At 42.9% G+C, this 11,728-nt stretch overlaps 1 long non-coding RNA gene across 1 annotated transcript in view; it reads left to right on the top strand.

Annotated features, from left to right (window-relative positions):
• Positions 1-9,969: 9,969 nt before the first annotated feature.
• The window catches only part of LOC147120588 (uncharacterized), a 126,866-nt gene continuing 125,107 nt past the window's right edge, over positions 9,970-11,728 (top strand). Inside the window, exons 1-2 of the long non-coding RNA XR_015077858.1 lie at positions 9,970-10,093; positions 11,104-11,189. This is a non-coding gene — a long non-coding RNA (uncharacterized LOC147120588). The remainder of the gene's footprint in view (positions 10,094-11,103; positions 11,190-11,728) is intronic.

Genomic DNA, 11,728 nt, shown 5'->3' with positions numbered 1-11,728 from the left:
GCCAACTCATCGTGAACAACACCACAGGAAATCTGCTGCAGCGCCTTATAAGAAGTTATGGATGAGAAACAAGCATTCGTCCCACTGAAGTTCATGCCTTTAGTACCCTAATTCTCTTTTTATACCATGCAACATATCTTGAACAACCCTTTGCAATTGCCCTGGCACACCATAAGATTTATCACTCGACGAGTAAAGAAGTTCTTCTTGATACTGCTTTTGAATTTACTTTTAACTAATTTCCAATTATATCTTCAGGCAAAAGATGCTGTCATTGTAAGTATTATACTGAGGTAAATCTTTGTACTATACTGGTACAAATCAGACAATATTATTTCCCTTCACTTATGTCAATTTATTCCTTGGCTCTGCAGTTACGTCCAAATTTAAACTATCTCAACAAGGAAAGAAGGTCCATCTAATTTTTGGTGTGTTCTAGTTCCACATAAATACTATATGATTTGGAGATGGGCATGGATGGAATGATATCAAAACTTATTGACACTACCAAAGTAACGAGCCTCGCAAACTGTAAATAAGAATACAAGAGAAAATAGGTTAGGTGAATGGGCAGAGATGTGGTAAGTGCAGTTCAACATAGATAAATGGGAAGGAGTACATTTTTGACAAAACTTACAGATATATAGTGCCTTTCATGACTTCAGGGCATCCCAAAGCACCTCACAGACAATGGAAGTACGTTTGAAGGGTTGACCCGGTTATAATGCAGGGAAGCATGGTAGCCAATTTACACATAGCAAGGTCCCACAAACAGCAGTGAGATAAATGACCAGATAATCTGTTTTTGATGGTGTTGGTTGAAGGATAAGTGTTAGCCAGAGAACTCCCCTTCTTCAAATAATTTCCTTTCCATTAACTATATCCTTTCAGCCCTGGTATTGTCCTAGTGAAATTGCATTGTACCTATTATGTACCTCGGAGATCCTTTCTATAATAGGGTGCCCAAAACTGTACACAATACACTAACAGCAGCCTAAGCAATGTTTCGTATAGATTCAGCTTTATCTCATTGCTTTTACATTCCATGTCACTGTAGATGAAACCCAGAATTTTGATTTGTTTTATGGCTTTTTAAACCTGTAATTCAACCTGTAAAGACCTGTGTATGCACACCCTTAAATTAGGGAATTCTTTTATCTTCACCTGAAATGGCAGATAGGTCTTCGCTTTAATAGCTCATCTGAAAGGTGGCACTTCTAACAGTGCTGCATTCTCAGTACGGCACTGAAACGTCAGCCTAGATTATATGCTTAATTCTGAAGTGGGGCTTGAACCTACAACCTTTTGAGTTGGAGGCCAAAATGCCACCATTGAGATGGCTCTGACACTGTAAAGGAACAAAGAATGGAAATATAATCTAAATGGTATAAATTTTAATGCAGCAGATGAACAGAGTAATTTAGGGGTGTGGATACACATTTTTAAAAGTTGAATTACTGGTGTAAAAAGTCATAAAAAATCTCCTTGCTGGTCTCGCCGTTTCAACAACTAAAAATCGTCCAGCCAAGGTCAATGTCCTCCCCCACACTTAGGTCTACATTCCTGTCACTCTTCTACTTGCCAAGATTCACCGTCTTGCCATGTGCCAGACAATCAGCTTTAAGATTGTCGTCCTCGATGGTTTTGCCCCTCTCCACATCCGTGATCTCCAGGCCTCTGTCTCTGCGCACACATTTTGGTCTTGGTCTATCACTCGTTGCCCACTCCCGCCAATCCACCATTAGTGGGTGCTCCGCTAGCCACCTTGCCCCCACCCCCTATTATCTCTGCCTTACCATATTCCCCTAGGCCTTCAAAAAATGTCCTCAAGACCCTCCTCTTTGATGAGCTTTAGCTCCCTCCTGACTCTCTTTCTCCCCCCTACTTGGTTTCTGCTAATCACTGCTCTAAAGTGCTCTGAGACATCTCTGTACATAATGAGCACTATAGAGATGTAAGCTTTTGAGTAGCCCAAGGAATAACATTTGTCATGAATTTTAATTTAAAAAATGCATTAACTAAATGAACCATTTTGAGTGTTTGAGGCAGCAGCAAATGGACAGTCAAAATTTTGTTACTTCAAATAGTTCATAAATCAAGGAACATTTTATTTTATACACAAGACCCTCACCAGGCCAATAGATTTGTTTCTGAACTATACCCAGTAATCTCTAGGATGAGTCGCATCATTTGTTTTTTCAGGAGTGATATATCAGAATAGATACACATGGGAAGTAGCAAAATTGTGACTGTTCATGTTCATTTGCTGCTGCCTCTAACACTTAAAATGGTTCCTCGTTTAGTTAATGCATTTTTTGATAGGAATGTGCTAACGGCAATAACACATGGATAGTTTACAGGACTTCATAAACGCTGGAGTAAACCTCAGATGATTTATGAAAGCTGTTACTGTTGCCTTGAGAAATAATTTCACCAAATTTGTTATTGATAATGGGATCTGATCCTTGACATTTGGCTGCATTTTATATGTGACTCAATCTGGTGATTTTTGAAACAACTATTTATTTTCGGGAAATAATCTGCCTCGCGTAGTTATCCAGGTCACACGGTCTTTGCTAATACATTATGCTAATTCAGGAGCTGCAGAGATTGGGCGGCCTCCTCCAGACAGCAAGGACTGAGGAGCAGACAGGCTTGGAACTGCATTCACATACAATGCCTTTGGGTTAATTAAAGCTCACTCGTTCGGCACTCCAGCGATTAAAAGAATTCACAACACCACCGAGGAGGTAATAGACCAAAGGGTTTAATTACCTTGTTTAATATATGGTGCAGAGCTGTGAATACCTGATCACTGAAATGTTTTACACATACGCCTATCTCTAAATTAACATATCCAGACCACAACACACAAATTAAACTAACATATCCAGACAACAACAAACCTGCATTTCTTGGCAACAGACACAAATAATGATTTATTAGACAAAAGCAGATTTTCGCCCCTCCCTGCCCCGATTGATAGGTTGCTTGTAAAATAATGTTACGTTAATGGAAGTTTGTGGTGTGATTAAAAAATTGTGCTGGAATTTAAAAGTGTCTGAATCATTTATGATTTTTGGAAGCATTTCATAGTCATGTATTCAGTGTTGCACTGATTTACTGAACTATAAATAGATTATACATTTGATTGCTTTTTATGCATTCATGAACTTGTGTATCATTGGATCTGATAAATGTATCTGCACAAGGTCACAGTTGGCTTTGCAAAACAAAATCTGTTGATTTACTCATGTATACTATTATACATTTAGAAGTGTTGTTTTAGCATAAAGTAACTACCATAGAACTTGAGGCCTTAACTTTCCAAATAACTCAATGCAAGAGATTCCAAAGGAAACGTGACCAATATAGTGTGTAGTGAGTATATTTTATTAATAGATTTAAAAGAACACAACAGTCACAGAGTTAATAAGCTGACTCGCTAGCAAAGCACAACCCTAATACAACAGACACGAGATTACCCGGTTCTGCTGGGAGGAGCATTGACTTCAGGATGGTCTTCCTTCTCTGCCTCAACACGTGGAACTTCTTGTACTGTTTTATACCTTGCCTTATCCTTGTTCGTATTCTTTTTAGTCTGGCTATTGCGGGAGATTGATGGCTTGTTCGATCTAATCAAGGACTTATCCCTCATCTTGTTATTCATAGCCTGTTCGTCTGGCTGTTGTGGGAGATTGATTGCTGCTGCAACTAATCAAGGGCTGCTTGGCCTGTTGAAAGAGCATTCTAGGATACACATCTAAATAAGCATGTATAGGCTTTCTAAGCTGTATCTTACATAAGGGAGACAATTTTTAGAAAAAAAACTGCTGGAAAAAAACCCCACAGAATAAGGGCCTGGAAATTGAGGTTGGAGGCTTGCCACCCGCGTTCAGAATTAATTAAAATACCCTTTAATTTAAAATAAAAATTTCATTTTTTGAAAAATAAATCTAAACAATATTACACGGGTCAAAAATAATCTAAACTAATTTTAAATGTAAGTGAATGTTTAAATCATTTAAAAATAATTTATTCTGTTGTTATTTCAGATTTCCAGCATCCGCAGTATTTTGCTGTTGTGTTAATCCATTTGTTGGCTCCACTCAAACAGTGGGGAAAGGAATTGGAGACGAATGTGCAAACCACAGTTAGCTGCTGCCTCCGGAGCTTCGGACTCTTGCAGTCCTGGCCCTGTGTGAAGGCCCATGTATCCCAGGGATACATGCGGTTCGCAGGCGTCCCTGGGATCCTGTGGCCCAGGCCAACCAATGATAAAGGGGGATTCCTATGATGTTTATGGGGATTCCATTTACGCATGGAATCCCTATAGCACAATAGCAATCACCTAATAAATACAATTTCACAAGACTGAACTAAAAATAAATGATCACAGTGTAAAATTAATTAAAATACCCATTAAACATTTAAAATAAATAATCATTTTTTGAAAAATAAATCTAAACAATTTTACATGGGCCAAAAATAATCTAAACTAATTTTAAATGTAAGTGAATGTTTAAATCATTTAAAACATTTTATTTTAACATTTATTTTAACCCTTATATGCTGATAAAAGAAGGCCTTAGTCTACTTTTACCAGGCGTAAGGGTTTGGTGGGTATTCGCTGGGCAGTAGTTGGGCAAATAGCCCAACCCTGCGCCAGCGAAAGGGAATTTATAGCGGATGGGTACGATCTCTCAAGCTGAAACTTAACAGATTGCAAGTTCTGGGTTTTCGCGCATGCGCATCGCTTACGATGGCGTACGCTGTGCGTGTGCGGTCATAGGCCCCGGAAAATCCAGGCCATTGTATTTGCAACCTCAGCTCTGCAGTCCAGGGAGACCACGCATAAACAATATGGTCCCTCAAATAAGTACATGGGATACTGATGTACCAATGCTTACCATGTTTGTTTTAAATTCCTTCTCTTTTCTATCTTAGTAGAGGAAGGGTCCCAGACCTGAAACGTTAACTCAGTTTCTCGCTCCACGGATGCTGCCTGACCTGCTGAGCGTTTCCAACATTTTCTGTTGTTATTTCCGATGTCCAGCATCCGCAGTATTTTGCTGTTGTGTTAATCCATTTATTGGCTCCACTCAAACGGTGGGGAAAGGAATTGGAGACAAATGTGCTAAGCGCTCAATAGTTAGTATCCCGTGGTGTAATTTTAGGACCGTGAGACGTAAGGGATTGTTATCTGAAATTTTAAAACCAATCCCTGCTTTAAAGGTTATATGGTTGTTTATTTGCATACCAAGTTCCTTAATGGTTTTCAAGCAGCAAATTCCAAAGCAAAGGTACCTTGGTTGTTCGTGGAGCATACAAATAGACATCATGGATGGAATGCTTTTCTGTGACAGATAAACAGAAATGTTGTGAAAGTGCAAACCTATTTTTGTCTAGTTTGTCAACACAAAATGCACGTTCACCGGTGATCATGCTGTGTTGTATCTTTCATCCCACATGTGCCTTGGTACTAGAACTTCACTCTTATGTACTCTGTTTTCTTCTCACCAATGTTCTCCCTTCCTTTCCTGAAGCTGTCATTTGATTACACGGCATTGGATTTATTTCATTATATCAGCCAAGTGGCGATTGTTGATGTTTGAGTCTACAGTAAGTGTTGCCAAGCTATTCAACTGCTCAGGGCATCACATTTGAATTGTGTGATAGAATAATGGTTATGTTACTGGCCGAGACTAATAATCCACAGGATGTGAGTTCAAATCCCACCACGGCAATTTCAGAATTTGAATTCAGTTTATAAACTTTGGGGCTGGATTTTTCCAACCTCGGCGGGTCCGGGGCGGGCAATATCTGTGGTGTCTGGGGACCCCGCATCCATCTTGTTCCCAGCCTCCAACAAGATTTTCCGTTGATGGGGCTTGTTAAGCCCGCCCTGCGAGGTTCCCAGCCAATTAGAGGAAGCAGGTCTTGATGATGTAATTTGATGACGCGTCATCAGCCGGCTTCCTTAAAGGGACCACATCCACAATCATTTTGACATTTGTGCTGTCAGCGTTCTACAGCATTGAAACACTGACAAGCTCTGCACAAAGGTGCATGGCTGCACCCAGGCTCTCCTATTATGCCCTTCATATGCTTATGGAGGGAGTCACAATGGGCGAAAGAGACCTCCCCAGGAGACCAAAGATTCACCACCCTCAGTGTGAAGAAATTACTTTTCATCTCCGTCCTGAATGGCCTACCCTTTATCTTGAGGCTTTGGCCCCTGGTTCTAGACTCCCCAGCTAAGGGAAACATTCTCCCAGCACCCATCCTATCAAGCCCTGTAATAATTTTGTATGCTTCAATGAGATCCCCTCTCATTCTTCTGAATTCAAGAGAATACAGGCCTAGTTTACTCAATCTCTTCTCATACAACAGTCCTGCCATCCCAAGAATCAATCTTGTCAACCTTCGTTGCACTCCCTCTATGGCAAGTATATCCTTCCTTAGGTAAGGAGACCAAAATTGTACACAGTACTCCAGGTGTGGTCTCACCAAGGCCCTATATAATTGGAGTGAGACTTCTTTACTCCTGTACTCAAATCCTCTTGTATTGAAAGCCAGCATACCATTTGCCCTCCTAATGGTTTGCTGCACCTGCACCATCACTTTCATGTTATCGCCAATGTTCATGTAAAGTTTCTGTTAATGTGTCGTCAAACATTGAAATATTTATTTTCAACACTCTGCCTTCTTGGACAGATCTGTGTGCACCTTTGGAAGTGGCTGAGTGAGTTGCTGTGAATGGTGAGACATAACGGTTCCCCCCCCCCCCCCAAATGGTGATGAGTGTGAAAGGAATGGCTTGGACCTTGTAGTGGTGCTTTATGGTGTTGGTGTAGGGAGGTGCCAACCTGGCGCATCATGTGGCAGCCAGGGTGTACAGCATCAAGTGAAGTAAATCTGGCCATGGTGAGGCCATCCCTGGCCAACTCGGGATGGACAATAAAAGCTGGCCTTGCCCACATCCCAAGAATTAATAATAATAAAAAATGTAGACTGACCTAACACCACCCAATTTAGATTAGTTAACTTGCACAGACTGGGATTGACACTGGGACATTCCTCGTCTTCTTGGCTAAGCCCACTCAGTGAATAAACCGGGTTAGCTGTCAGACAGGTCCATTTTCTATCATCTTAATCAGTATTGAGGGATCATGTTACACTAAACCAAGCTGCAAGTGTTGTTTCCTTCTTGGTTTGCAGCCATGTCTGGCATAAGAAACACCTTGTTGAAGGAAATAACACCAGCACAACACACTGTTGCATTCAACATGGATCTTCTATGGGATGCGAGGAGATGAGACCTCAAACACAGCAGCAATTTTTTATGGTCTTGTAATGGATGGGGTGATTTTTAACTGTGGCTCAGTGGGTAGCACCAGGGACTTGAGCACAAAAATCTAGGCTGACACTCCCAGTACAGTGCTGAGGGAGTGCTGCACTGTTGGAGGTGCCGTCTTTCAGATGAGACGTTAAACCGAGGCCCCGTCTGCTCTCTCAGATAGACGTAAAAGATCCCATGGCACTATTTTGAAGAAGAGCAGGGGAGTTATCCCCGGTGTCCTGGCCAATATCTACCCCTCAATCGACATAACAAAAACAGATTTTCTGGTCATTATCACATTGCTGTTTGTGAGAGCTTGCTGTGCGCAAATTGGCTGCTGCGTTTCCTACATTACAACAGCGTCTACATTTCAAAAGTACTTAATTGGCTGTAAAGTGCTTTGAGACGTCCGGTGGCCATGAAAGGTGCTATATAAATGCAAGTCTTTCTTTCTTTCTGGCTGCCTGTTTATTGCCTGTATAGTAATCTGGGATGTTATGATTAAGGTTATCCACTAGGTGGTGCTGTAGCCAATGCTGCTGCTTAGGTCAGGGGTTGCTTCCTGTTAAGGTCAGGGGTTAGCTTCCTGCTAAGGTCAGCAAAGGTACAATGCCTGGAAGCAGGCCTGCCTGGTTGTCTCGCAGTCGTTCAATAAAGTACTCGTCTTAATCCTCATACCTCGCCTCTTCACAGCCTGATAAAAAGGCAGCCGGCAATTGAACATTGAAAGGAGACCTCGGGCCAAGGCCCCGTGCAGTTTTCAGGTGGGCCTGTAAATGGCCGAGCACTCTGCCTGCTTGAAGCAGGCAGGTGGCTGTTTAAATCGGGGTTCTATGCTGGTTGTTGGACCCTGATTGCACTTTTCAGGTACAAATGTAAGAAGTCACACAACACCAGGTTATAGTCCAACAGCTTTATTTGAAATCACAAGCTTTCGGAGCGCTGCTCCTTCGTCAGTGTTCTGTGACGTCTTACATTTGTCCACCCCAGTCCAACTCCGGCATCTCCACACCACAGGTACAAATGGGCAGCGTGTCCTTAAATTGCTGCAGGCTGCTCACAAAATGGCCCAGGATAAATAGTATTGTTTTGGTGTTGGCCAGGAAGAGCAGGAATGCTGCTCCTGGGCCAGCAACAAAATCTCCTGCCCGCTGCTGACCCATCTGAGGCTCCCCATGGGATTGTTTCCACCCCCCACCCTCCCGCCCCTGCCACCACTCCTCCACTCCCCACGACCTGATCTATTGGCTGGCTGACTGGCTGGCTCAAAGTGAGATGTGGCCAATTTCCCACCCTCCCACAACTGGCAAGATGCCTACAACTTGCCAGTGGCATATAAATGAGGCCCAGACCTCAAAATGGCTCGGGCCTCACGCCAGCGAGAACGGGTGGGTGGCACGGCCGCTCTGCTGACTATGTGTCCGCTTCAGGCGGAAGTCCACGATGGCCACCATAAGTCGCTGGGGGCAACTCCCAGATGTTTCGGTGGGGTGATCCAGAAGCCTCCTCCCCCTAGCAAGGCTGCTGTATGGCTGGACTTGCTGGCCTCACTAACATGGCAGGTGCCCTAGATGCATCCCTAGAGGCATGGGTGCCCGCAATTGCCACGCAATGCAGGGCCCTCCCCCTGATCCTGTGAACTTTGACAGGATCAGCAATGGAGTTCACAGGAGGGGTATATCGGGATGCGTCTTCCTTCAGATTTTCTTGACTATTACTATGTCATTTGGAGTTCTAAACCCCAGCAGCGATTTACACTGAGAAATGCCTCGGTATCATGAAGAAAAGCAACTTTCTGAGTTCTATGCTCGTTCTCACTGCCTCCATCCCCTGAGATGCCCCCATTGTCCTCTCACAGACTGAGAGAGGGCATCTTGTACAGGCCGTGATGGGGAATACCAAATAAATAATCCCTTCGCTTTGTGCTAATGTCTTCCAACACTTTGCTTGAACTGTAATGAGACTTTGTATAGAAAAACTAGTCCTGACTATCATTTATCTTGGCTAATAATGGCCCAGAATTTGCAGTGGGTAATAACAGCGAATGACCAGCATTTGCTGTTATTACCCCTTTGAAACTGACCGTAATTTCAGGATGTAGCAAATTACATTTTTTTTTAAAAGTTTGTTCTTTATTTCAGGCTTGCCTTTTCCCCATGTGAGAGCCCCAATCTTTGTGTTGCTCTCTGTAACATTTGTAAAAAGTTAGAATCAAAGAAGCTTCTTCACTTCCTGGTTCACTGTCTGTGAGAATTCTGCATTTTGATTGGCTGCTTAGACAGCTTGTTGACGTCATAGCAGCTCGCACTATGGGATTCTCACTAACCTACGCTGAATTCAACTGCAACGCCGGAAAAGCCGAACTTCTCGCCAGAGGGGTCCCGAGATTTTTGTGGGAAGCTTACTTCGGGGCCAGCAGCGAACGTCTTTGATTCACCGCTGACCGCAAATTACAGGCTCATGTCTTTCTCAACAAATAACGGCCCAGAAATTCAGGTCCCCACGGGTGAGTACACGCTGGGTACTCACGCGTAGGCCCAACGAAAGTGCCGGTTTCGTGCATGCACTGCGCATGCGCAGGAAACCGGAACTTCCATTCCCTTAAAGGAAGGGGTTCACCGGTCGAACGCGTGCACCGGAGAGGCAGCGCGTGCACCTGGAACTTCCATTTTTTTTGCAGGTTTCTCCAGGAGGGTAAGTCGCCAGCAGCTATGCTTGTAAAAAGCAATCGCAAGGCCTGCTTTTAACAAGGTAAGTGGTGAATTAAGTAAAATTAAAATATTTTTTCCACAGGTTTATTATTTTTAAATACTTTAAAGAAAGGTAAGTTTAGTTTTAGCCCCGTTAGAAACTGTAATTAATTTTTTCAAAAATTTAAATTATTGTTTAAAATAGCTATTTTATGTAATTTATAGTTATTTTAAAAATGTGATTTAAAAAAATATATATTTGAAGTTTTAGTTATGTTTTGGGGCTGAACTCTACTCTTGGATTTGACAGCTCTTCCTGTCAAATCTATGAATAGAGATTCCCTGCTACGATTGGCTCTCCATGGCCCACGTGATCCCAGGGGACGCTTCGAACTAACTGCGCCCCTGGGATACGCAAGCACTGCGCGCCGGCAGTTGGAGGAGGCTCAAGATCGAAATCCCACGCGGGCCCACAGCTCAACGGCCGGCGCGCAAGGTAAGTGCAGGTCGGGGGCTTGCACCCGCGGGAAGCCTCCAACCCGAATTTCTGGGCTAATCTACGCACCTAGAGGCAACCTCTGCTGATAGGGTCATTAATATGCTGATAGGGTTAGATGAACGAGGAGACTCATGTGGAGCATCAACACCGGCACAGACCAGTTGGACCGAATGCACTGTTTCTGTGCTGTAAATACTATACAATTCATATATTTTTTTATATGGATTTTTATTGCTGGTAAATTGACATAATTCTCAATCTGCTAAACAAATATTTGTGCCTTAATAATCTATGTAGTCAATCCACCTGCTATTGCAATCCTGGTGATTAAATATGAAGCCTTATTGCTAATAGTACAGGAGTTGTTTTATTTGTTCCTGGAATGTGGTCATTGCAGGCAAGGCTAGCAAGTTGCCACGGCAATTTGATGGCCTCTACTGCCACCTGCTGGTAATCAGAATTTAAAATAAATACGAGACGATCAATGGTTTAGTGTACGTAACTGCCTATGTAGCCAGACAAAAGACTTTGACGTGGTGCTGACCTAATTAAGATACATCTGACACCTACAGGTCCAAGATGCAACTAACATTGTCAAGTGATTATGGGCAAGATGTTTTTCTGGGCCAGATTCGGTCTTTGATGGTATCTCTGGCATGTGAGTTTTACAGAACATATATTTTTCACAGTCCAATTTTAATAGTCTATATATTATTGTCAACATTCCTTTTGGAGGTTTGCATGCTAATTGTGTCCACAGCTATGTTACATCTGGCAACACCTGCCCTGTCACATTTCTAATAGGATTTTCCTATTAATGTGACAGCCTGTGGTGTTGGGATCACACTGTTATTGGACGACCTGGTCACTGGGTGGCTTTGTGAACCAAATCTATACTTTCTCAGTTCATGCACCCACCATCTCGATTTGCGTGCAGGTAATTTTTTTAATGGTAATTTCTAGCAACATATAATTTTTATTTCGTATTTAAAAAAAAACTTGTTGGCCTCTGCCTGATTTTTTTTCATCAATTGCCCCTCTCTTCCCCCCCACTCCCCGCTTCCCTGTCTCTGATCAGCCGGATTGCAGCAATAAGAACTATGGCCGGAATTTTCCCGTTGTCGTGCGTGCGGGTTTGGGGACGGGTTGGCAGTAAAAGAGCCGGAAATAGCGAGCGAGCCGGGAACCTGCCGTCAT

The sequence above is a fragment of the Somniosus microcephalus genome, chromosome 4 (genome assembly GCF_052327205.1).
Source record: "Somniosus microcephalus isolate GS21.2 chromosome 4, FLI_Smic_1.0, whole genome shotgun sequence".
In the NCBI taxonomy this organism is placed as follows: Eukaryota; Metazoa; Chordata; class Chondrichthyes; order Squaliformes; family Somniosidae; genus Somniosus; species Somniosus microcephalus.
This window is presented reverse-complemented; position numbering and strand designations above follow the sequence as displayed.